This window comes from Spermophilus citellus (assembly GCF_964194105.1).
Source record: "Spermophilus citellus genome assembly, chromosome: 1".
NCBI lineage: Eukaryota > Metazoa > Chordata > Mammalia > Rodentia > Sciuridae > Spermophilus > Spermophilus citellus.
In genome coordinates, this window is record NC_138182.1 from 43,887,040 (window position 1) to 43,912,160 (window position 25,121).

General features: G+C 44.2%; 1 long non-coding RNA gene across 2 annotated transcripts; it reads left to right on the forward strand.

Annotated features, from left to right (window-relative positions):
• The first annotated feature begins 4,659 nt into the window (after positions 1–4,659).
• LOC308651964 lies at positions 4,660–24,042 on the forward strand. 2 transcript variants are annotated; one of them, XR_014022698.1, is made up of 5 exons: positions 4,660–4,757; positions 6,850–6,964; positions 7,150–7,194; positions 17,123–17,231; positions 23,748–24,042. It is a non-coding gene; the product is annotated as an uncharacterized lncRNA (long non-coding RNA). The 2 variants fall into 2 exon arrangements; XR_014022699.1 differs by lacking the exons at positions 4,660–4,757; positions 6,850–6,964; positions 7,150–7,194 and adding an exon at positions 13,338–13,705.
• Positions 24,043–25,121: the final 1,079 nt, after the last annotated feature.

The window sequence follows — 25,121 nt, forward strand, 5'->3', positions numbered from 1 at the left end:
CCCTGAGCACAGAGGGCTTCTCCCGCTCAGAGTTCCCATCAGGCAGATCTGGGTTCAAATCCGACCCAGTTGTGCCTCTTGATGGCTTTGTTGGCCCTGGGCAAGTTACTCAACCTTCCCATTCAGTAAAAACACACATCGTTTGTATCTCATTAAGTCACTGTGGGGATGACTTTGAAGAATGACTTCAAAGTGCCTAACACTGCCTGGCCCAGAGGGGTGCTCAACAAATGCTACTTAAAAAAAAAATATTTTATTTATTTGTTTGTTTGTTTGTTTGTTTGTTTATTTATTTGCAGTGCTAAGGTACCTGCTAGGCAAGTGCTCTGCCACTGAGCTACCCAGCCCCAGCCCTAAGCGGTAGTTTTTAAAAGCTGGCTTAGAGGATACCTGTCACATAGTAAGGAAATTAATTTGTTATTTCCTACCACTTAAACTTATTTCATCTTCACAACTCAGCGAGACTGGTATTAGCACGAGGTCCTTCAACAGCTCAGGGAATAAAAGAGAAAAGTAAATGTCGTCCAAGATCCCAGAGATAGTGAGAGGCAGAATTAAAGTGGAATTCAGTTGCTGGCCCAAAGCCGGACCACTTGGTCCCTGGGTGATTCTTCTTCCATACAACATTACTCTCCTGAAAATGGGCTCACACCCAGCTAGGACTAAAGCTTCCTGTCAGGCAACAGGACCCCAGACACAGGCAGCCTGGGGAGTCACTGTTGGGTGGCTTGGGGAGTGACCAGCTGGCTCAACTGGGGAGGGCTGTGTGCTGATTGAAAAGGTGGCCCAGGAGGACTGGGTCACAAGAGGGAGTAAGGGCCAGTAGCTCAGCTCTCCATGCAGGTCCTACTATGCTAAGGGTTCGTTCCCGCCATGGTGAGTTGGGCTGCTCTTGGTGGTACAATTTCAGCATCCTGTCCTGATGCCAGGGACTGCCTCCCAACAAAGTCTTTGAGGAAAGTAAAATGTTTTCCAGGTGGGGACCACTGAGATATTGAAAAGATCAGTGTTCATGTTACTTTTTTATGTATTTATTTTTTTTATTTATATATAACAGCGGAATGTATTACAATTCTTATTACACATATAGAGCACAATTTTTCATATCTCTGGTTGTATACAAAGTATATTCACACAATTCGTGTCTTCATACCTGTACTTTGGATAACAACGATCACCACATTCCACCACTAATGTTACTTTGATAGTCTCCCTTGGAATATAGCTTTTAAGATGGAGAAAAACAGCCACTTTTCCTATGGCTTCCAAATAGCCCATGCAAGGTTTGAATGATCCCAGCCAATGGACATAGGAAGTAGCATCAAAACTTCATGAGCCCCAGGGAATTCAGGGCAGAAGCACCTTTTGGTTTGAGATCCCAGAAAATCAGTGAGAGGAAGGAACAGGATGGAAAACTGAATCCCTGCTTTGGTGGCTGTCCTTAGTTTAAGTAATTTCCATTTGGTTTTTGGATTGTAATGTTTCTTTCCTAGGGGAACTATGGATCTGAACCTCCGTGCCTGCATTAATATGTCTTCTATGAAAACAAACAGATGAATCACAAACAATGCTAGAAAGGTCTTTTTTTTTTTTAAACACAATGCCTTTATTTTTTTTAATATTTATTTTTTAGTTTTCGGTGGACACAACATCTTTATTTTATTTTTATGTGGTGTTGAGGATTGAACCCAGCGCCCTGCGTACACCAGGCGAGCGTGCTACCGCTTGCCCACATCCCCAGCCCTAGAAAGTTCTTTTTAGGACATAAAGTTTTATTTACTTATTTTAATGGGTTACACCAGGGCCCAGGGAGTAAGATGGGGGGTGTTAGGGTGGTAATGGGCAGGTTTAACAATCGTACTCTTGGGAGATGGATTCCTCTGCATATCCCTCACCCTTTGTTTTTGTGTTTTTTGTTGCCTTTGGGTTTGATCAACGATATGAAATCGTGTATTTCAGAAGGACTTGCTCCCCATTGAGGGAAAAATGAGCACCCATAAAGGTGGCCCAGAAAATGTTGTTAGATCATTGAGTGACATGGGCCTGCCTTGGAATGAGTCTCTGCATCGTATCTAAGGAATGACATGTGGATTTTTATGGGTCAGGCTTACAATCAGTTACCTCCTCCACCCATCTGAGCATTGCTGAATGATAATGATGAGGTTCCCTTTTTAAAAGTGATTCCCTTGCACCTTCTTTCACATGATTCCACAATAACATTGGATGTAACTAGGATAAAGGGGATTTTATTGTAATCCCAATACAGAAGAAACAAACCTGGGCTCAGAGCAGCCTAAGAACTTACGGGGGAAGGACTGACTCTTGTCTTTGGAGTATAGATTCTGGAGGCCACAGGCCTTTCTGCTGGAGACTGGAGGTCTCCTTAAGCCTCCCAAGGATGTGGCATTTTTGAGTTCACAATGCATCAGGAAGGTGTTGTGCAGCAGGCAATGAAGATGGATTCATAAAGTTTGGATCACCAGCTTTCTGCCTCCCTAGGGCCTGGGTTTGCTGGACCCAGCTGGGCTTTGGTGGCTTATCAGGAGAGCTGGAGTACATCATAACCATAGAATTTGAACACTGAAAGGCACTTCAGAGGTTTACCCAGCTAGGTATCATAAATTAGGAAAGTGAGACTCAGAGAGGTTGTTAACTGACCCAAAGTTACACAGCTAATAGACCAAGAATTTGAGCTCAAATCTATCTTTGGGTGCTCAGAACAATTCATTTTCCTCTATGGATTACTACCTAGCATTTTGGTTTCTTTCTGCTGCCTGTAGTTTGTGGGCCAAAGAAGTGATGAAAAGGAGGCCGTGGAATGAATGGTGGTTAGGGACAGGGGCTTTGGAGCTGGTGAGACCCAAGCTTGCCTTCTGCCCTGGTTGTAAGATGATTGGACATCAAAGGCATGATCAACCCAGGAAGAGGTGGCAGCGGCCGCCAAAACTCTGTCTCTCCAGAAATGAAACTTGATTCTGGAAGCTGCATGCAGAATCTCCCGCTGCCTTACACAGGCCAGCGCAGGGCAATCTGCCCTTGATTAGCTGCAAGGGAAAGTGAACCATGAAGCTCTGGTCTCAGGAGTGTGAGGAGGTGAGGGCGGAGGGGATCAGGCCCGGCGTTTTGGGGAGCAGGAGGACGGGACACAGGCCACGCAGCCTGTCATGTTGGAGCAGGTAATCCAGAAACTCCACAAGCTGCCAGGGGACAAGGCTTGGGATTCTTTTCCACCTGGTAGTCCTGCCTTTGTTTCTCAGGATTCCCAGTGGAATAACAGTAATCATCTTTCCCTAGGAGCAATATAGGGCTTTGGGGAAGAGAAAAGGAGGTCATGGTGTTTGGAAGCACTTGGATGAAATACAAAATAAGAAATGGTTTTCTACTATCACCCAGATACCAGCTGGGGGTTTCCTATGTCTTAAAAACTAGGCAAGCCAGGCACAGTGACACGCATTTATAATCCCAGCAATTCGGGAGGCTGAGGCAGGAGGACCCCAAGTTTAAAGCCAGTCTCACTAATTTAGGAGGCCCTAAGTAACTTAGTGGGACCCTATCACAGAGAAATACATTAAAGGGCAAAGGGCTGGGGATGTGGCTTAGTGGTAGGGTTAAGCAAACTTGGGTTCAATGCCTGGTACCAAAAAAAAACCCCTTTCATCTCCATTTCTTGGTACTTCCTGGTGGTCTGCAGGAAGCCTTCCCCTAAGGGGACTTTGCACTTGTAGTAGTCACTGGCTGATGCTGTGTTTCAGCTGTACTGGTCTCACTTGAGGATCCTGCCTTAGCCTGTGGAGGATGTTCCTGGTTTCCCCAGTGGACCCAGACATCAGTTTCAGGGTCCTGGTTTTCTTTCCACCAAGCTCTAGGCTCCAGGTATGGGCACTTCACTAAGAAGGGAGTCCAGGGCCAGGTCCCCTGACATCAAAGCCAGAGAAATTCAATGGAAGCAAACAAAACCAGCTCAGCATTGTCCTTACAATAGTTTAGTTACAGTTATTTCTTTCAATTGTGTTTTCTGCCTCTGGGCAGGCTGAGTTTAGTGTTTCAAAGACCCCGTCTGTGCCAGTGTCTGGGTGATGCTGGGTTCCCAGAGCAGGGTGGATGTTTAATAAATCTGTTAAATAAGAGCAGGAAGAGCAAACTTGAATCAGAAAGCAACCACTCAACTATGTGAGAACTTTTGAGAAAGTTTAGGGAACGGGGATGTAGAACCATCTCTTTTGCTTAATTAGGTTTAAAAAAACATTTTGTTTCTGAATCTTTCACTTTCTCATGTGAGATTTTTTTTCTTATCATTATTTGAATGTGAAAAAAAAGTGTTCTGTGTGGATGTCTAGTAACCTCCCATGGGGTGAGTGGGATTTGATTGAATTTATATAACACATATTTAAATCTTTGCCTGTAACCTGTATTATCTGTTTCTACCACTCTTCCTTCCCACCTACCAGGATTCTTTGCAGATAGCAAGGGCTACACTCCTGAGGTTGCCATGGAGAGAGAAGCTCTGGGATCATGGACAACAAATAAGGACACGAATGTTTCTCTTTTCCTCTGGGTAACTTCTTTGGGTCTGGAACATACGGCTCAGTTTCCTTTTGTAAAAAAGTGGAATTTTTCAATATTCAGATTCCTCTGTATCGTGAAGACTCTCCAAGGAGCAATTTTCAGGCAGCATGTGTAGGAAGCGCTGCTTGGCTATGGCCTTGGGCTGTCTGGCTGTGATTTTGGAAGGAGCAGCCATAGCATTGAGCACTCAGGTAATTTCACTGCTAATAGAAAATATCTCTCTGGGACCAGAATGGGAGGGGAAAAAAAAAGTCACTTATATGTCAACCCACTCTTGTTGATGAGTCAAGTTACTTCATAGATCTATCAGCTTCTCACTGAAGGCCCTGATAGATTTCAGCTGAATTTTCTTTCTTTCTTTCTTTCTTTTTCTTAGGTGGGGGAAGGAGGGGGGAGGATGAATGTAAGTACTTTAACTTATCTGAATGTTTCTTCCCTCTGAGCTGTAATGTGAGATCCCTTCTCAGAGGAATCCGAGGTGGAAGTGATAGTTCAGGTTTGATAGCTCATCGTCCTGTGGTGGGAGCAGAGGGCAATAAGAAGAAATTGAGCTAGGCTGTGAGGAAATTGGAAAAAATCCATTCCAGATGTTCCTTACCACGTGCAAAGTCAGTTCAATTTCCAGAAAGTTGCTTCGTATGATTTTCTTGAAGAGGATGTTGAACGGTCTCTGTTATGGTTTAGATATTAGGTGTCCCCCAAAAGCCCGTGTGTGAGACAATGCAGGAGGGTTTAGAGGACAAATGACTGGGTTACAAGAGCCTTAACTCAATCAATGAATTAATCCCCTGATGGGATTCACTAAGTGGTAACTGAAGGCGGGTAGGGTGTGGCTGGAGGAGGTGGGTCATGGCCCTTGTGCCTTTCCGGTATATATTTGGTATCGGTCAAGTGGATTTTATTTCTGTTTTTTGATCATCACGTGAGCCCCTTCCCTCCACTACACTCTTCCGCCATGTTGTTCTGCCTCACCTGGATCCCTGAGGAATGGAGTTAGCTGCCTATGGATTGAGACCTCTGAAACTATGAACACCCAAATGAATTTTTCCTCCTCTGCAAATTTTCTGGTTAGGTCTTTTAGTCACAGCAGTGAAAAAGCTGACTACAACAGTCCCTTTATTCAAATAATGCCACCAAAGAACTTCCACTGGTAGGTGATGTGACACTGAGACCTGCATGACATTCTTCCTTTAAAAGGAAGGACGGTCCCCCACCATCCCATCCTATGATGTCAATGAAGAAACCAAACTTTAAGAAAACATTTTTTGATGAAGAAGAGCTGAGAGACCCATTTCAATCAACTTAAGACTCGAATGTTGTCCCCCTTGCTGTCCTCCTGCCTCTGTGGCTGGGGTGGGAGGGCATTGAGGGTGGGTGACGCAGCCAGGCTGACCATTAATTGGTGTGTCATTGAGTGATCTGGGACAGACTGTTATAGTTGCAGAATGGATGCTCCTGCCTTCCCATATTTCCAGAATGTTCTACCTGCATTGAACTATTTGTCATTCTTGAACTATGACTTTTCCTTTGCTGTTTTTGTACCTTTGCACAATTCACACTATCTGGAATCCCCTCCCTCATCTCCTCTGAGTACTCCCACTCATTCATCCTTCTGAGCTGTCACCCTGCTAGGAAGACTTCACTAAGGCCTTGGCCACCTCATGGTACCTCTGTCAAGACCCGACATGGTTTTCCATCCTGAGAACCATCAACATCCAATTGCATGCCTCTCTCCAATTCCATGTGAGGACAGTGGCCCAGGCCCTTTTGTCTTCATGGACTTGTGCCTCAGCAATGTTTGACACTTAAATAGGTTCGCCTGATTAATTATTTGATCAATCAATCCCACCATTGTCAAAGTTGAGAAAATATTAAAGGCTTAAAATCTCCCATAGAAACCCATATGACTTCCTCTTGAGGGAGTTGCTCACTGAAACAAACCCTGAGCTCCTGCGTGTACTGGGGAGAACAGAGTGTGCCAGAATCGCTTCTAGGGATTCTACTCATTGTTGACAGCTGACATGCACCAGGCCCTTTCCACCCACCATCTCCGACTGTCTTCACAACAACAAATAGGTGTTGACATCCTCACTTTACATCTGAGGAACTGAGGCAGAGAGAGCTCATGGGCTTGGCTCAAGACCTCAGAGCTTTATAAAATGGTAAAGCCAGATTTGGACTGTGGTCAGCCCACCAAAGGTGGGTGGGGGAGTACCAGGGATTGAACTCAGGGGCAGTCAACCACTGAGCCACATCCCCAGCCCTATTTTATATTTTATTTAGAGACGGGTGTCACTGAATTGCTTAGTACCTCACTTTTGCTGAGTCTGGCTTTGAACTTGGGATCCTCCTGCTTCCGCCTCCAGAGCTGCTGGGATTACAGGCGTGTGCCCCAAAGGTGAGTTCTTGATCTTGAGTCCTGTTGCCTTTTAATACATCTGCCGTAGCGCATGTTCAATAATAATGACCGGTAGGTGAGAGAGAGAGAGAGAGAGAGAGAGAGAGAGAGAGAGAGAGAGAGAGAGAGAGAGAGAGAGTTGGGAAGGGATGGCCTGAACAGTTTTTTTTTTTTTCCACTTCCAGGTTTAGAGCACAAGATTCCTAAATGGAGTTGGATCAAAAGTGCAGGTAATTTATTTATAAAGGTGCCCTGGGCTTCCTGGAACATGGAGATCTGCAGTGTCCATAGCAAAAGTGTCACACTGGAAGACCAGGTACACACACACACACACACACACACACACACACACACACACACAAGTCTATTCCCCAAAGTCCCCTAGTCCCCTGCTGGAGGCCATGTAATTCTCAAGCATGAAGAAGTCCTGTGTGGTGCCTGGAAGAGGCAGCACAGTAACTTCAAAACAGCTCCAGTCAGAGCCGGCACAGGAGTGGGGGGCAAATGCTCTGCTCCTGCCCTGGGTTTGCTCAGAGATCTGGGCAGGAGTCTGGGGTGGGAGGGGAAAGGCTTCCAGCTGTTCTCCATCAGCCCTAGGCAATGGCCTGAGCCTGGGATTTGTCTGGGCTTTGCAACCCTGGACGTTTTTGCTGCTTGCTGCAGACCAAAGAGCTGCCAGGAGGCCCCAGAAAATGCTTGAGAACAAAGAGGCAATAAACACACGCTGAAACCTTTTACCAACTGGCTCAGTCCCAAACCAAAATGAGAAATGAATTACTGGGGTAAACGTGTGTGTCTTAAGTTGCTGGGAAAGAAAACCCTGTTTTGGTTGGGAATGTTCAGTTTGGACCACTCAAAGTTGTGGTCAAATGAATATAGCAAATTTAATCTCCACTAATGGGTCCTCTGGAAAAAAAAAATAGACCTGCTAGGCTGTGAAATCTTGGCAGGTCAAGTTTTAAATACTAGCATTGCTGGTGGAGGGCAGGGGGCAAGTTCTTGGTCAACCTGAGAATGTCTGTTGTGATAGGAAGGTCAGGGTCATGGTTAGGAGCAGCAACTGCAGCAGCTTTTCAGACTCATCACCATTTGTGTCCTTCATCAAGCATCGTTATGAACCAGGAGATCGGCTGAAAGCTTGCAGATTATTACCTACAGTTTTCAAAGCAACTCTACTGGGTTGCTATTCTTGCCCCTGTTTTACTGAAGAAGAATATGGTGTTCAAATTACATAAGTAACTCATTCAAGAACGCACTGCTAGAATTTGAATTCAAATCTCCCAGACTCTAAAATCCATGCCATTTTTGCTGCTCTTCTTTGTGTGCAAATATTTATTATTACTAATGCAATGTCCCAGGCCTGAACAATATTCAGTAGTAGGATATGGGAAGAACAATATTTCCTCAGTGACTTTTTCATTTACATATATTTGGATTTGTTCTTGTTAGTTACACATGATGGTAGAATGTATTTTGACACATTTTACATATATAGAGCATAGGTTCTCATTCTTCTGGTTGTACATGATGTAGAATTACATTGGTCATGTAATCATATTTGCACATAGGATAGTAATGCCCGATTCTTTCTACTATCTTTCCTATTCCCATTCTGTCTCCCTTCCATTCATTCCTCTTTGTCTAATCCAAAGTATTTCTGTTCTTCCCTACTCCTACCCCTTATTGTGAATTAGCATCTGCATATTCAAGAAAAGATTTGGCTTTTGGTTTTTTGGATTGGCTTATTTCACTTAGCATGATAGTCTCCATAATTTCTTTTTTCTTTTTATGGATGATCAATATTCCATTGTGTATATATACCACAGTTTCTTTACCCATTCTTTTGTTGAAGGGCACCTAGGTTGGTTCCATAGTTTAGCTATTATGAGTTGAGCTGCTATAAACATTGATGCGGCCGTGTCACTGTAGTGCACGGATTTTAACTCCTGATATGCCAAGGAGTGGGATAACTGGGTCAAAAGTAGTTCCATTCCAAGTTTTCTGAGGAATTTCCGTGCTGCTTTTCATAGCAATTGCCTCAATTTGCAGTCCCACCAGCACAAGTGTGCCTTTCCCCCACATCCTCACCAGCATTTATTGTTAATGGAGATCTTCAGTTGATTGTGTTGTTACCCAAGCAGGGGATCCAAGAGCCAGGGGCTGAGTCCCATTTCTGGTTCTCAATCACTTTTTCTGTCCTTTCCTTTCTTTGGTAAAATAAGTATGATGCCATGTATCCCTATTTATTACGATTGGGTGAATTCATGCCCATAAATTGCCTCCAATATTTTAAACACAGGGTATTCACATATTTTTTTTCTAATTATTGGATTAAAGTCAGGCCATATATACTTCATTCTTAATTGAACTGAAGTTTTTGGAGGGGTCTGGGGAGTGACCTTACCTGGGATACAGTGTAAACTTTAGGGATATTGTACTTCACAGCCTGAGGAGGTGACATGGCCATCTCACCACTTGTAAAGCCCTTTGAGGCCTACTTTCACAAGGGGACTTGCTGTCAGAGAATCTTTAGGATGTCTAGAGGTTGCAGGTCCCTGTCTTGGAGAAAACGGATCAACCAGGAAAAGCATCCAATGTAATACGGCTCTTTTGGTACCATAGGTGGTTCTGAACACCCAAGTCACACTTCTTAAAATAAAAGGATAAAACCCAGGTACTTTGCACAGATCTATCCTTTTGAGAACAGTTCAAGCCAAGCAACAAACAAATAACAATACCCACAGATCCTACTAAGACTTTTCTAATATGATCATTTAAGTGAGATAATGTTTAAGTGACTCTGTTAAATTGCTGATTATCTGCTCATTCTCTATGAGGATATACGTGTGTGTGTGTGTATATATATATTATAGTAGACATGAACATTTACTATAATTCTTTTATTCATTTTTGTTGTTGTTGTTGTTTTGGGGGGTGTTCTGGGGATCTGAGGACCCTCGACCACTGAGCCACATCTCCAGCTCTATTTTATTTAGAGACAAGGTCTCACTGAGTTGCTTAGCACCTTGCTTTTGCTGAGGCTGACTTTGAACTCCTGCCTCAGCTTCTGGAGCCGCTGGGATTACAGGCATGCACCACTGCGCCTGACAATTCTCTTATTCTTTCAATAAATATTTCTTGGCTCTCATATTCTGGGCACTTCAACACAGCAAGGTGCAAACCCATGGCAGATCCCTGGCCCCATCAAGTTTATGTTTGAGGGGGTTTGACTTCAAAACTGTAAATGTCATATTTAGCATGACGTCAATACTTCTGATGCTCTTGGCTAGAAAATTCACACCTTGGAAGTGGTGGCAAAAGCTGGGTTTGTTTTAATAAATTGGTTTTGTACTGTGAGTTCCACAGAATCGGGTGCTGAAGTCTGTTGTTATACTCCATGCACATATGTGTTCGAGAATTGTGGGCTCCTTTTTTTAAAACATTGAAACTATTGGTTTCTTCTTAATTAAGATTTTTTTTTCTTTTTGCCTAGTGGAGCAAAAACTGTGCCTGTTTTGATGGGGCAGCAGAGCTCAGCATGCACACGGGCGTCCGCTCCTCCTGCTGTGCTTCTCCCAGGTTTGTGCTGATTGAGTCTGAGCTGCAGTACTTAGAGGGAGGGAATTGGGGGGAGGCTCACCGGGCACCCAAAGACCTCTCTCCCTTTGATGTTAGCTCCAGCACTTCTTGAAATCATAGCAACAAAGACTCTGCACAGCTTCTTTCTTCATTCTCACCTTTTCAAAGACTGGCTCATTTACATGCTTGCCAAATGTTGAGTGGATAAGGGAAAAGATCTCAAGACCAAGACTCACAATAATGAGTTTCTGATCTTGACTCTAAAAATAAATAGCTGGACTCTCCATCAGGGGATCAGAGTCTCTGAGCCTCTATATCCTTGTTTTTAAAACCAAAAGTTCATCTCTTAGGTCCCCTCAAATTCAGATTGCAGATGATCTTTTTTAGGAGTTCTTGGTAACAACAGATATCAATAGCATGTAACTTGCATTTTTCTTCTGCCTCATAGTGAACCCTATGGAAACCCCCAAATGGAATCAGTGGGTCCTGCAGAGTGCTGAGGGGCTGAAGGCTCTTTGTCAGGAAAAAGGAGAATTTTATTACTGCCATTATTATGACTATGGATCATTTTTGGGTCACTTAGGATATTCCAGGAAGTGTGCTGAGTGCTTTATTATGCTTATTACATTTCCCTTAATTCCTCAACAACACAATGATCGGGTCCTTTCATTTTCTCATTTCATAAAAAAGCAAATCAAGGCTCAGAAAGTTTAGTTAACTCAACCAGGCTCTCAAGCTAACAAGGACAGAGACAGATCTGTCTGGTTTCACAATCTGTCATTCAGGAAAGATAAAATGTCAAATAAGTGCTGCTAGATAGTGTCACTGCAGACCACCCGCCCCACAGGTCTGCAGGTGTGTGCATGTGTGTGTGTGTGCACATGCACATGTGCATGCGTGCAGGGGTATGCAGGTGTTGCCATCTTGGAGCATCCCTGTCAACTCTGTAGTGAGAAGTTCTTTCCATTCCCAGGAGGACACCAGAGTCAGCAAAGATCCTGGGCTGAAACAAAGTCCTTTCCCGTTAGTCCTGCCTCTGCCAGGACTAGTAAGAGCAATTGACACTTTGCCCAAAGGAAGGAGAATAGGAAGGGCAACTCAGAGTCCTAACCAACCCAATTTTCCAGCACAGAGAGTCTCAGTGATTAGGGCCTGAGTAACCTGTATATATATATATATATATTTCTGTTCATGCTAACAAAGCTGTCATTGATGGACACAGGGGCATTAAAGCCCAGAGCACATCCTGGCATGGGAAGACTCGTGAGATGATGACAGCTGGTGGCTGGTAATGCAGACCTGGGCTCTGTGTGGGGACACATGGGCTGATCTTCTTGGTCCACTCCCAGGTCTGCATTACCAGCCACCAGCCCCTCCTCCTGCAGACTCCTTGGCATGACTCACACACACAAAATTGCTTCTGCTGGTGAATAGCCTTCTCCTCACAATGGATTTGCTGAACTATTCCACAGGGGAGAAAAAAAAAACACACCATAAACCAAAGAATTAATGTACGTGTCATAGTCTGGTGGCTGGAACACTTTGGTGAAGAGGACCCAATAAATTCAGGGAGGTGCTGTGTTTGTGTTCAGCGTGGGCCCAAGGCCGCACACACCCCACTTGCTGTTCACATCGAGTGCTGCTAGATAGACAGTGTTACTGCAGACCTTCTGACTAATTGAAAATGTACACTTTTTTTTTTGTACCAGGGATCGAACCCAGAAGTGCTTAATCATTAAACCACATCCTTAGTCCTTTTGTATAGTTCATTTAGAGACAAGTTCTTGCTGAGTTGCTTAGGGCCTCACTAGGTTGCTGAGGCTGGCATTGAACTTGAGATCCTCCTGCCTCAGCCTCCCGAACCATTGGGATTATAGGTGTGCACCACCATGCACAGTGAAAAATATACACTTTTTACTTGGTTTTTCAAAGTGCTATAATTTAGTCCTGCTGCTGGGCATGTAGAGCAACTGGAGATCCTTCAGATTCTTTGTACCACTCACCCCTTTCTTTGCTGAGCTGGGTGCAGGCCCCAAACTACCTCTGTAAGCCTCTCTGAACCTCCTTCACAGTCTGATTTGAAAGGACTCAAGATCTTCCTTCTCCTGTTACAGATGAGGACCCAGAAGCCCTGAGCACCTGGCCAAGGTCTCAGTGACCAAGATCAGGAATCAGTTATCATGTCCCTTGGTCTTGGGATCTTTTTACTTACCCATTCAACATTTGGCAAAGTTTTAAATAAGCTGGTTCTTTGAGGAGCTGAGAGTTGGGAGACAAAAGCACTGCCCTTGAGGAGCCCATGGTCTTTGTGGTTGGGATTGCAAGAAGCACAGGAGCCAGAATCAAAGGGTTAGAGGTCCTTGGGTGCTTAGAGAGCGATTCTCCCCATGGCTCCCATCTTCCACTGAATGCAGCTCAAACCCAATGAGCACAAATCCTGGATTCACTAAAAAAACAAACAAACAAAAAAAACAACAAAAAAACAACCCCCCCAAAAAAAAACAACCTCAAAAACTATTGGAAAATAAGGCCTGAAAGATGGAGGCCAAGAGACACACAGTGTCTTATCCTTCCTGAGAGCAGGGCTGAAGAGCGGCCCCAAGTGACAAAATGCAGGACTCAGGGCTGGCCCTCGCCCCCAACTCCAGCATGGCTTTGTATGAATCACACACTAGAGAACAAGGGACTGTTTCTCGGGAGTCATTTGTCAAGTTGACATCCCTGCCCGGAGTTATTTAGGGCTTTCTAAAGACACTTCTTTCCCTCCCTGTTGCTGCAGGAAGCACCTGCGCAGCTGTTGAGCTGTGGTTTTGCTCAATAGCACTTTGATATCCCCTGAGGCCATCAATTACACTTCTGTCCCTGCCCCGAGGACATGGGCTGAGGCAAAGATAGGGGAGCTTGGAGAGGATGATAAAGAAGAAGAGGATGGTGGGTTTCTCTGGGATCTGAGGCCAGACATTGTCTGGAGAGGGGCTTCTTTTTGATTTCTGGCAAGGACAGCCTGAGTCCTTGGCTGGCTGGTACTGCCTCGTCACTAGAATGTTCCCATGAGACTAGGTCTCCCTCCTGGAGCAGAGCTGTGCTCCTTGCCCACTGCTTAGAGGAAAAGCAGACGCAGCAGATGAGTGCTACTGGAGCAAATCTAGTCTTCGGATTCAGGTAAATGACTTAGGAGAGAGGGAACTTGGAAAAGGATCAGAAGGAAAACATCGAAATAATTAGAAGACTTGGCAAATGAACCTTTGAAAGCAGTTAGGGGAAATTAGAGTTGTTGAGTCTAGGGAAGGGAAGGGTAAACGAAGAACCAGCTTTGATTACAGGGAGAATAATTGTGCGGAAATTAGCGGTCATTTCTATTGAAAATATGTGGGTTGTAGATGCTTTACATGGCTGCCTAAGGCTTTTGCTCAGAGAGTGTGGGCCTGACGGGGACATTGCCTTGTTCTTATTCATTAGGTGGTGGGTCTCCTTCCTTAGAGATTTGCATGAATGAAAATTACATCCTCCCAGCTGGGATGGCTTAGGGAAAATCTTAATGGCACATGGGCATCTCCTCTTTGTTTCACACACTCCAACACGCCAGCTTGACTCTTGCTTTGGAAGCTTCTCAACTGGTATTTGGACATTCCATCTCTGCTCCCTGGATCCACTCTGCATAATGAGGTCCCACTCATCTCCCTTAAGTTCATCGTGGGTTATTATAATGTCTGCTCAAAAATCATTGGTGCCTATGGTAGCTTACTGTGTCTATAACAAATACCTGAGGTAATCAACTTAGAAAGGGGCCAGTGCCTTAGGGATCTCCCACCAGGCCCTACCTCATAAATGTTCTACTGCCTTCCAATAGTAAGTACCACCCTAGGGAACCAAGCCTTCAACACAGAGTCTTTGGGGAGACACTTGCGATTCAAATTATAGCAGTGCCTACTCATTCAGTTGCTCAACAAATTTTGAGCACCTATTATATACATGCCACTATTCTAAGCCTTGTGCAAACATGGTACCAGGTACAGTAGGGCCTGAAGGAGTTCACTCAGTCTTCAGCCCCCATCATCGGGTTTTAATATGTCTCTGTGATCTCATGACCACCACAAAATCTTCTTTCTCCTCTATCAACCTAGTTCATTCACCATGCTCTAAGCATTCTGGGCCTTTCTTCTTTCCAGGCCTCTGCCTAGAATATCCTTACCCAGAGCTTATCTATCTTTTAAGGCCAATACAAGTCTCCTCTCCTCCAGGAGGATTTCAGTGACCTATTTGGTTTAGAAGTCTCTAGCATTTCAGCCCCACAGTGCTCCTTATTGGCACTAAGATGTTTCCTGAGAAGAGAGAGCACACAGGACAGCTTCTGTGCCTTCTCTCGGTACCTAAGGACAAGCCTGGAAGGGGTTGTGACCTGCTGGCCTTCTCTCCCTATCCAGAGCTCTGCTGCCCGTGGTCAGAGGACAGCTCAGTTGTCCCTGGGGCTGCCATCATTCATCAAAGGTAGGGGCTATTAAGGGAGCAGAGATGGAATGTCCAAATGCCAGTCCAGAACTTAAAGGATTGGAGGACCATTTATAAAACTATCTTGTTTTGTAGATGTGGAAACCAAGGTCCAGAAAAATCGATTTTTTCCACAGCCCCAGGTAAGGAGGTAGCAGAGTAAAATCTGTTCTCTTTGTCTGCTATGCTATCCTGTCTCTACCTAGTCCAGCAATTGGAATCCTCAAGGAACTAACATTTCAAAACACAAAAGGATAAACAGGAGTTGCATTTATTTCCTATTGTAGCTATAATGAACAACCACAAATGTACTGGTTTAAACAACAGAAATTATTATCTTGTGGTTTATAGGTCAGCAGTCCAATATGGGTCTCACCAGGCAAAAATCTACGTGTTAACAGGGTGCGATTCTCTCTGAAGACTCCAGGAGAGTGACATTTTCCTGACTTTTCTAGATTCCAGGGGCTGCTGCATTCCTTGGTTTGAGGCCCTGTGTTCCCATCTTCAAAGCCAGGTGGAGTCCTTTTCACCTAGTATCACCCTGACTGGCCTCCTCATCTGTTGCCTTCTACTTTTAAGGACCCCTATGTTTTCATTGGGCCCACCTGGGGAATCCATTTAAGTCATCTTAATCACAGCCTTAATTTCCCTCTGCCATGTAACATAACGTATTCAGAGGTCCTAGGGATTAGGATGTGAACATTTTTTAAGGACACCATTGTTCTTCCTACCACAGCAAAGAAACAAAATGAGAATCCCTCTCACTATTTCTCTTAATTCTCTGTGACCTGGAAAACTCACTCTGAAGATTTTCTAGACCTCTGTTTTCAACCTCATCCTTCTCTTAAGAGCTGTGATCTGGTGAATTTGGCCAAGACTCAAAGGAAAGGAATGAAAATGCCAAAATATACAGGAAAGGAGGCTCACAAAGGTTGGGATGAAAACCAAAGGAGACACATCATGTTCCTAAGGATTTGGGCTTTATCTGAACACAGGGAGTTAATATGTGAGACATATAGAAGGAACCCAATATGAAGGCCTGCTGGTCATTAAAATCATTAATAAGAGGGAATAAGGAGGGAAAACATCCTGGCCAATTTAAGGAGGGAAATCAATCAATTCCATAGACTCATGATCTCATTGAATCCAAGGGACCTTATGAGATTCCCTATAGAGCCACACCGAGTGCAAGATCCCCAGAGCACCTTTCGTCACTTGTCAGGACCCTTTCTTATAAAGCTCTAACTAGGGGTAAGAAATTATCTAGATTCCCTTGGATCCTTTCTAATTCTTTTGAGTCTATGATATTCTGTGAACTCCAGATTTTATTTCTAGTTATTTTGTTGGTATTGGTGGTAATATCAGGCCAACTATCACTTTTCATCTTTTCCCTACCGAGATGGTGGGATGCTAACTGTTATTAAATCTTTGTGGGCAGGGTCTGAGTTCCCTAGACCACATGTAGTATTTAACCCTCACTTGGGATCCTGAGGAAAGGGAGGAAGACCCAAGGAAGGAGTCATCTTTCTGTAGCATTGGGACCTTCGAGAGCTCTTTTTTCCTTAGTGCTATGGTGGCCATTGTTTAATATGCCGACTGCCACTTTCCTACTCCTCCTGGTAACAGACCCTGTTCCCTGGCCACAGAGAGGGACATGTGACTCAGGAGGTCAATTACATAGCTCACATGCTTAGTCATAGTTAATGGGCCAATCAGCATCATTCTTCTAATCCATGGTGTGTGGTGTGGGGACTCCTCTCTGCTCAGTTCATAAGCTATGGAGAGATAAGCTTCGTTGGAGGCCGTAGCCTCACCTCACGGAGGAGCAGGTTTGCAAAATGGCAGCAGGTAGAAGCAAAAAGAAGAGTGTGAGAGAGTCTTAAGAGATTCTCAAGGTCCCTCCATCCACCAACTTATTTTTTGCAGAGTTGGTGGGGGGTGGGGTGGGGTGGGGGGGAAGTTTGGTTACATGAACAAATAAATTGCTCTTTTAGGCTTAACATTGGTTCAAGATCTGTTTATTCCACTGGCAACTCGTGGTTCCTGAATAATTTAGGACCTTTTGTTCTTGATTTTTTTTTTATTTTCTAGAGAGTTTGAAAAACAAACTAAAGATCAGAAACAATTGGTCTTGGAGTTCAACCTGACCACGATGGTTTATGGAGGAATCAGCAGATGGAGAAAGTGGGAAATGACCCAGGTGAGAAATCACAAAGGTTTCAGCACATGGGGTCTGGCAGGGAAATCCAGGGTCCTGTTACCTTAGCTCCTTTTTGGACCACATCTTACTTAAAATAAATCATGGCCCATACTTACGAGTTTTAGGCCAACTTTGGAATCCTCAAATAAGTGCCTTTCAGGTATAAATCAGAGGTTTAGAGAGTACTCAGTCAATTGACTGGTAAGCCCAATGCTTTGGCAGCAGAGAGGGAAGAAAGAAAACTAGGGAAGGGGATGAAATTTAGAAAAGTGAAAGGAGAGAGAGAGAGAGAGAGAGAGAGAGGGGATGACCCCATTATCAAAATAGTGAATAAATATCGCCTCTGTGCAAGGCTGTGCTCGTTTCAACTTGTTGTGCCAAAACATCAAGTAGAAACCTTATTTGTGATGACAGCGCTAAGAGTTAGGTGTGTCTGGAGTAAGAAAAATGCACACCCAGGCATGACTGGCAGAAAAGTCAATGGGCAATTACTCATGAAGGCTGTTGAGGAACAAACAAGAATGAATGGGCCCACATCTAAACTAGAAGTTAAGCTAAAACATATGGAGGAAACTCCCCCCCCCCCTTTATAAAAAAAAAATTCACTTAAAGGCTGGAACAGTCTACACAAAGAGGCCATGCATCTCCCTTAGAGGAAGATGTTGAGAACAGTTTAGACTGCTTCACGGCTGCTTCACCAAGCTTGATCCTATGCCTCTGCCCATCACATCTGCTTTTCAGTAATGCTGTGGGGGAGGCAAGTTGTCCCCTTGGACCTTTAAACACAATCTGTCTACGGGTTTTGCATTTTTTTTTTCCTAGCAGAGTGAGATTTTCATGTTTGTTTTGCAAAGAAAAGGTTTAGTATGTTTCTTTTCTTTCTCTTTTTCTTTTGCAATAAACTATTGAACAAAATGTACATAATTTCACCCCAGGTTTTAACCGCTCCCAGATTTGGATGCTGTGTGTCTTGACGTAGCCTTTAGCAAGTCAGGATGGATCTGAAAGGTCAGAATGTGCCTGAACTTTTGACTCTTCCCTTCAGCTCACTCACTGTTGTGTCTGCATTGTTTTAATCTTAAAAATGGAAAACCAGGAGCAATTCTTTCACCATATCTTGTGCAGAGAGACTTTTCCCCTCTTTATAGACCATGCCACCATCCAAAAGCTTGAAAAACACCCCAGGAAACCATCACGTCATTTGACAGGACTAATCGCCACACACAACTTGCATTTCCTTCCTGGACGTCATAGGCCACAGTGCCGTAGTTCCCACGTTATTTCTGTCGTTGTCCCCAGAACTGTAACTCTTGATCCTGAGCCTGGGCAGGACAGCTTGTCTCAGCATGAACTCTTATGTAAGTGTCTGTGGGAAAAACTGGCAATCAACAAATATTTTTTCCAGCCCTGATTTTCTCTGCAGCCTTGAAAAAATATTTCTTTGAGGCCGCTGCTGCTGCAGTCCTGCAACAGGACGGCAGATTCCCAGCTTAGAAATGTCTTGTGCTGCATTTCTAGGCTCTAAAATCAGAACGAAGAGAACTAAACTAAACAAAGATGCTGAATTATGGAGAGCCGGGACACGTAGTTGGGTTTCTCTACAGGGGCTTTGTGGCAGTGTTTCAAAAAACTGGCCCACACATCCTTGCTGTGGGTAACCACTGCAAAATGACACGGTCACTGCAGGGCTGTGGATGGGAGAATCAGCAGATGGTAGGCACTAACCTGGGAATGGAGAAGCGATTTCATGGCTACCAGCACCAAAGTCAGACTCACTGGATGAAGAGAGTGCATTCCTATATGCAAGTGCACTGGGACCATATATTTATAGACTCCATTTCTCTTTGGGCCACTCCCTATCAGAAACTGAAAGGAGGAGTACAGTACAACATTCTGCCTCTAACTCCTGTGACTGAATCTAGTAGAAAAGCCACCATAGTTCCTTCCACCCGAGCAGACAGTTCCTGTGGGTGTCTTGTAGGGATGTTCAGACAGACAGGGCAGCCTCCTGGTTCACTGGGATGAGGTGGGGGAGGGGTGGGAGAAACTCCTTGGAGCTAAAACCCTTCCTCCCATGGCAGTGGCCTGGGAAAGCTGCCTGGCAGCCATTGCTTCTCTGAAGTAGCTATCATTCCCCCTTTCCCTGCAGTGGTGGCCATCGTGAGGTCTCAGCTGGGATGATCTTGAGTTCTCAGTTTTCCTGCAACGGCTGCTGTTCTGGGGCCACTGCCTGTGCTGAAGGCTAAGCTGATTCCTCTGTACCTCTGAGTGATTTAAATCATCTCCCAACAAATTACCGAGTGAGTTCCTTATTAGGGGAGGAGGGATTATAGGAATGGCAGACACATCCAGAGTCCTTTTAGTCTTCCATGAGTCCACCCAGACCCTTGAAAGAGGACTTATTGCCTGTAGCTTGGCAATGATGCTACACGTCCAGGAAGTCACCACTCTGCTCAGTGTGCAAGGCTGGGTCTGTGGCTGTATTAATCCCACTTCTCTTGTCATTGTCTCCATAACATGGAACTAGGAAAGAACCACCTAGAAAGGAAGTAGTTGTCCAAGTTCAGTTGGCTAATCCTTTGGTCATGCGTAGCTAGGATTAGCTTTATAATTTGTGGAAATGTGCTAGTAAGGTATCCATTACTATAACAAATTTTGGCTTACAGTGATGGAGCTTTCAGTGCATGATTGGTTGGCCCCAATGATATGAGACTGTCAAGAGGCAGAACATCATGGCAGGGAGCTCGTGGTGGAACAAGATGCTCTTCTGGTGGCTGGCCAAAGGCAGAGAGGAAAAGCCCAGTGTTCCACACAGTTTCCTTCAAGAGCATGCTCCCAGTGTCCTAAGACTTTTTTATAGTCCCCCACTCCCTAAAGACTTCACCAACTCCCAATAGTGCCACAGGCTGGGGACCAAGACTTTACGTGAGCCTTTTCAGGCCACTTATCCAAACCATAGCAGAGGCACAGTACAAAATAGAAATGAGGGATCTGTTGTTGAAAAATTATCAAGAATTTCAAAATTGGAATAGCTGAGCTTTAAACCAGTACAGGTCCCATGCAACAGCACAGATCATGTGTTCATGACACCCCCTGCCCCCGCCCAGACTGTAATTTTTATTTGAAGTCTAGTTTTCAGAGTGGAGTGGCCAGAAAAGGTAATACTTTAAGAATTGTTCAAGAAAGCCAGGAAAGAGATCTGCCAGCTGGCCTCCAGCAGGGCATTCTTGTGAACAAGTAGTGCCTTGTGGGTCACTATGAATAACCGGCTCTCATCCAGTGACTTTCCATAGGTTAAATCATTTCATATACTTGCTTGCATATCAATGATTTATATCTATTAAATCATTCATCCTCACAATGAACATATAAAGTAGGCACTGTTACCTCCTCCTGCTTTATAAGAGAGTAAACTGATGCACAAACAAGCTCAAGGAAATATTGATTTAGTTTGGTTCTTCGTGTTCTGATAATCTCTTTCAAATGTACTCGGTGCTTGCTAGATGTTGAGGGACTGAATCATGTTAAATTTACAAATAGTTGATTTGGGAGCCATAAGAAATTTATTTCTGTATGCTGATAGGCTGTACCATTCCAGTAACTTAAGTATTTATTTCCAATAATCCAGAGGTACCTCTTTCGGTATTGAGGTGCCTGGAGAGAGCAAAATCAGGATCGGGAGGTTGTGCAGTGAGCATAGAATCAAAACAAAGCTAATTACAAAATCTCAGGGGAGATGCCGACTAGACTAATGCAAATTTGGGAAATCATTCTTGTGTTTCCTGGTTGTCTTCCTGGGACAGGAGCGACCTGTTGCTGAACGCAGGGCCTCTCTCTGAAGATGCCACCTCACCACCTCTCGTGGGGCCATCAGGGAGGTGGTCTCTCTCTTCCCCTCCATTACTACATCATGGTCTGAGATTGTTTTAGTCAGCTTTGTTGCTGCTGAGACTAAAAGACCCACCCAACCAGAACAATTGTAGGGGAGGAAAAATTTATTGAGGGCTCACAGTTTCAGAGGTCTTAGTCCATAGAAGGCCAGCTCCATTCCTCAGGGCTCAAGGTGAGGCTGAACATTATGGCAGAAGAGTGTGGTGGAGGGAAGCAGCTCACATGGTGATCAGAAAGTAGAGTGAGATTCCACTGGCTGGAAACAAATATATACCCCAAGCCATGACCCAATTCCCACCTCCTCCAGCCACACCCCACCACTTCAGTTACCACTCAGTTAATCCCTATCAGGGGATTAAGTCACGGATTGGGATAAGAGTCCCATAACACAATCATTTCTCCTCTGAACTTTCTTGCATTGTCTTATACGTGAGTTTTGGGGGACACCACATCTAAACCACACAGGGATAGAATCCCAACCATCTTGATCCTAGCAATGTCTTATATACAAATGAACCTTGAGGATGACCCATCCACGGGCCTTTTGATTTCTGCTGGTTTCTACCTGAGAGCACACTGAATCCAGGCCACTATATGGTCCCTCAACCCAGCATCTAAGTAGCTCTAAAGAGGAGTAGAAAGTTAACACGTTAAAATGAGATTACATTGGTTCCATCGTGAATTTAGGATAAAGAAGCCTAGTTAGCCCCATGGAGGTAAATTAACTGCCTACCTTTGAAAAAAATAATGAAACTGCACTTTGATTGGTTTCAAGTGGGGTTGAGGATATCAGCATAAAGGGAATGACCTTGGCATCTTCAAGGAATTTTTGTTTTGTTGTTTAATTTGTAATCCTCCTTTTGAAAGATACCTTCTTCCTACAGACAGAGTGCTTTGTAAAATCATTTTCTAAAGAGAAACTGCTGGGAGTGATTTTAAAGGGCTTTTTTGGGGGACCATCTTGAAGAGTAGCACAATAAAAGGATGATGGTGAGGATGGTGAGGATGGTAATAATGGTGATAGTGATGATGAGGGTGAGGATGGTGATGGTGATGAAAGGAGCTAGCATAAACAAGTTTTACTATATAGGCATCAGGCATTGTGCTAACTGGATTAAAATACTATCTTTTAACAACCCTATGAGGTTATTCTCAGTTTGATGAGAGAAATAGGTTTTCAACCTGTAATGTCTGTAGGGGTAAAAGTGATGAGTTTTAAAGTCTGATCTTCAAGCATTGAGAAGGGATGGTTCTGCATGACTAGACATGGGCTGGATGCAGGTGAGGCAAAGGGAGGTGAACCAGGGGCCACAAGGAGCCAACGAAGAGGGTCCTCAAAGAACCAGGGCAGAGGTGTTTAGGATGAGGCATACCTGGATAGAGCTTTCCAAAGACCCCTTACTGAGAAGGGATTGGATAGAGCACCTGAATCATTTCTCTATTTATTTTCAAATATTAATTATAATTTATTATATATATATATATATATATATATATATATATATATATATATATATATTGTGTGTGTGTGTGTGAGTGTGTGTGTGTGTATATATATATATATATATATATATTTTTTTTTTTTTTTTCAGATTAACTGTAGGTTGGTCACATACATTCCCTGGTGTGGAGTTTGCCCACCTACCTCAATCTTTTGTTGCTCCATTGTAAACATTGTTACTAGAACCTCCTCAGATAGAGCAGGAGTCAGATGGTTTCCTCCTCCCTGGGAGGTGGTTTAATCATTTTCATTTGTAAAAGAAGAAACAGTGGCTCAGAGGTACTCATTAATTTTTACAGCTAGATAATGCACAGGTGCAGAGTCCAGATCTGGGGCTCAGATCTTTCTGGCTCATTCCCTGGGGCATCCCCCATGGGCAGTACAGCCCAATAGCAACTCTCAGTCTGCAGGCATTCCATCGAGCTTGTCCCTGTTTTCATTTTCAGTGGGCTTCCCTTTGCCCTGCCACACACAGCTGCCCCCAAGGGTGCAATAATCTCAACTACCCTGTCTCATTTAGCTTATTGCTCTGCACTGTTAATGGAAAGTAATGGAAAAAAAAAAACAAGATTATGGCTTGTGATTTCCTTACCTACTTCTTATGTTCAAATCAAAAGCAAAGTCAAGACACAATAATAGTAATGATAACAATGATCATTTATAGTTGTGGCAGGAAATCAAAGAGTGCTATAGCATCCATTCTGGGCCAGGTACTGTTGTAAGCATGTTTATTAGTTCAATTTGTCCCATATCTTCATAAAACAAAGGATGAAGTGTGTAAGGAAGAGGATACTGGGGTTTTCGTTTCCCTTGACCCAGTCTTTAAACTTCTCCAAATGAATTTTAGCAAGGCTTGACCTAAATAGAATCTGATTCTTACTTGTGGCTCCAAAAATATTTCTACTCTAAAGCCTGAAATTTTGGCAAAGGGAGGTGCCAGACAAGAAGCAAGGGTCTGAGGCCCACCCTGGATCCCCCAGGCCAGGGGGGATCTGTTTCTCAGAATCTGTGGCTCCTTCCCTCCTTCCTCCTCCCTTGCTTTCACACAAATCTTTCTTTTTCAGGGTGAAGAGTGCTTGCTAATTACTTTGTGTGACAACATCTCCTTTTCTCTTGCTCTCAAGGGTGAAGACCCCCACTCTTTGGACCCTCCTACATGTTCCTGCATCCTGGGAGGGTGGAGGCCGCTCTGCCTCCTTGTGCCAGCAGAACAGCTCAATGAGAGACACATGTGTGCAGAGAAGGGGGGGATTTGGCTTCTAGGGTCCACAGCACACTCAAAACCAAGGCTGCTGCGGTAACTCCCCTCATAAATCTTGACTTTTAACTACAAATTATTTAGACTATCTGGTTTCACTTCCTTCTCTTCTCCCGTCAGATTCAAAGAATCTTAGACTTAAGAGAAACATTGAGTCTGAATTAAACTCCATTATAAACTTGATCCTGGTTACGTCTCTTGTTTCACAGGGGAAGCTGGGCAGTAGGCAGAAGTGGGGGCAGGGGGACTTCAAGGCAGGGGCCAGAAGATATTTATTTACAGACAAAAGCCATTTGCAAAGCAATGGAGTATGGAAGATGGAAAGGTCCAAATCGGGGAGGGCATGAAGAGGCCAACCTACTTCACTGTGATATTATCAACCTTAATCATTGTCTTAGGATGGTATACCTAACACAAGTTCTAAACAGGAAATAAATCATATTTCAGGGGTTCCAGTAAGGACATAATGACAGCTTTGGAGCAGAGTTGCCACCACTTTCTGCCATTCAGCCTCTGCCCCTCCCCTGGGCCTTAGCCTGGGTCTAGGCTGCTCTTGGATCCCTACAGGGGGCCTTCCACCCAGTTCAAGTACCTGCTTGCAGCCTTCTCCTGGCCCAGCACACAAACTTTGAGGGAGAAAGGAAAATACTGTCTTCAAGCGTCCTGAGGCAGGCCTGAGGCAGGGATTTCCCAGAATTTGTTATGACTGACAACCTGTTCTCCCCACCAGGTTGATAGGAGCCAGGAACAAGGTCGAAAAGCCATGAGTCAGGCCTGGAGAATTTCAGTTTCAACACCCTCTCTGCAAGAGGCTGTTTAATCATACCTGTTACCTTCAAGGAGAAGGTCACTGACTCTGTAGTAAATGATTATATGCTGGCTGCTTCATTTAGTGTTCCGACGTCTAGTCCCTTTATATTTTTTGGCTTGTTTTTTTGGGGGAAAATCATGATACGCTTCATTTTGTTTTACGGGATGGGAACCAGTCACTGGCCAGTTGGTTAGCTGGTTCCATGTGATGGAGTACATGCAAACAACTCTGTGGAGGATTGAAGGACAGGGCTGGGCAGCATGGTATCAGTCTGTAGTTCAAATTCTGGGATAGGTTGTCTCACCCAAGTCAAGGGCTCACTGAATACTGCAAACCAGTTGAATAATCACTGTGGTCTGAGCAGGGAAGGAAGGAAGGACATAGGTACCAGGCTTCTAGAAAGGACATCCATTTATGCCACATGGTAAC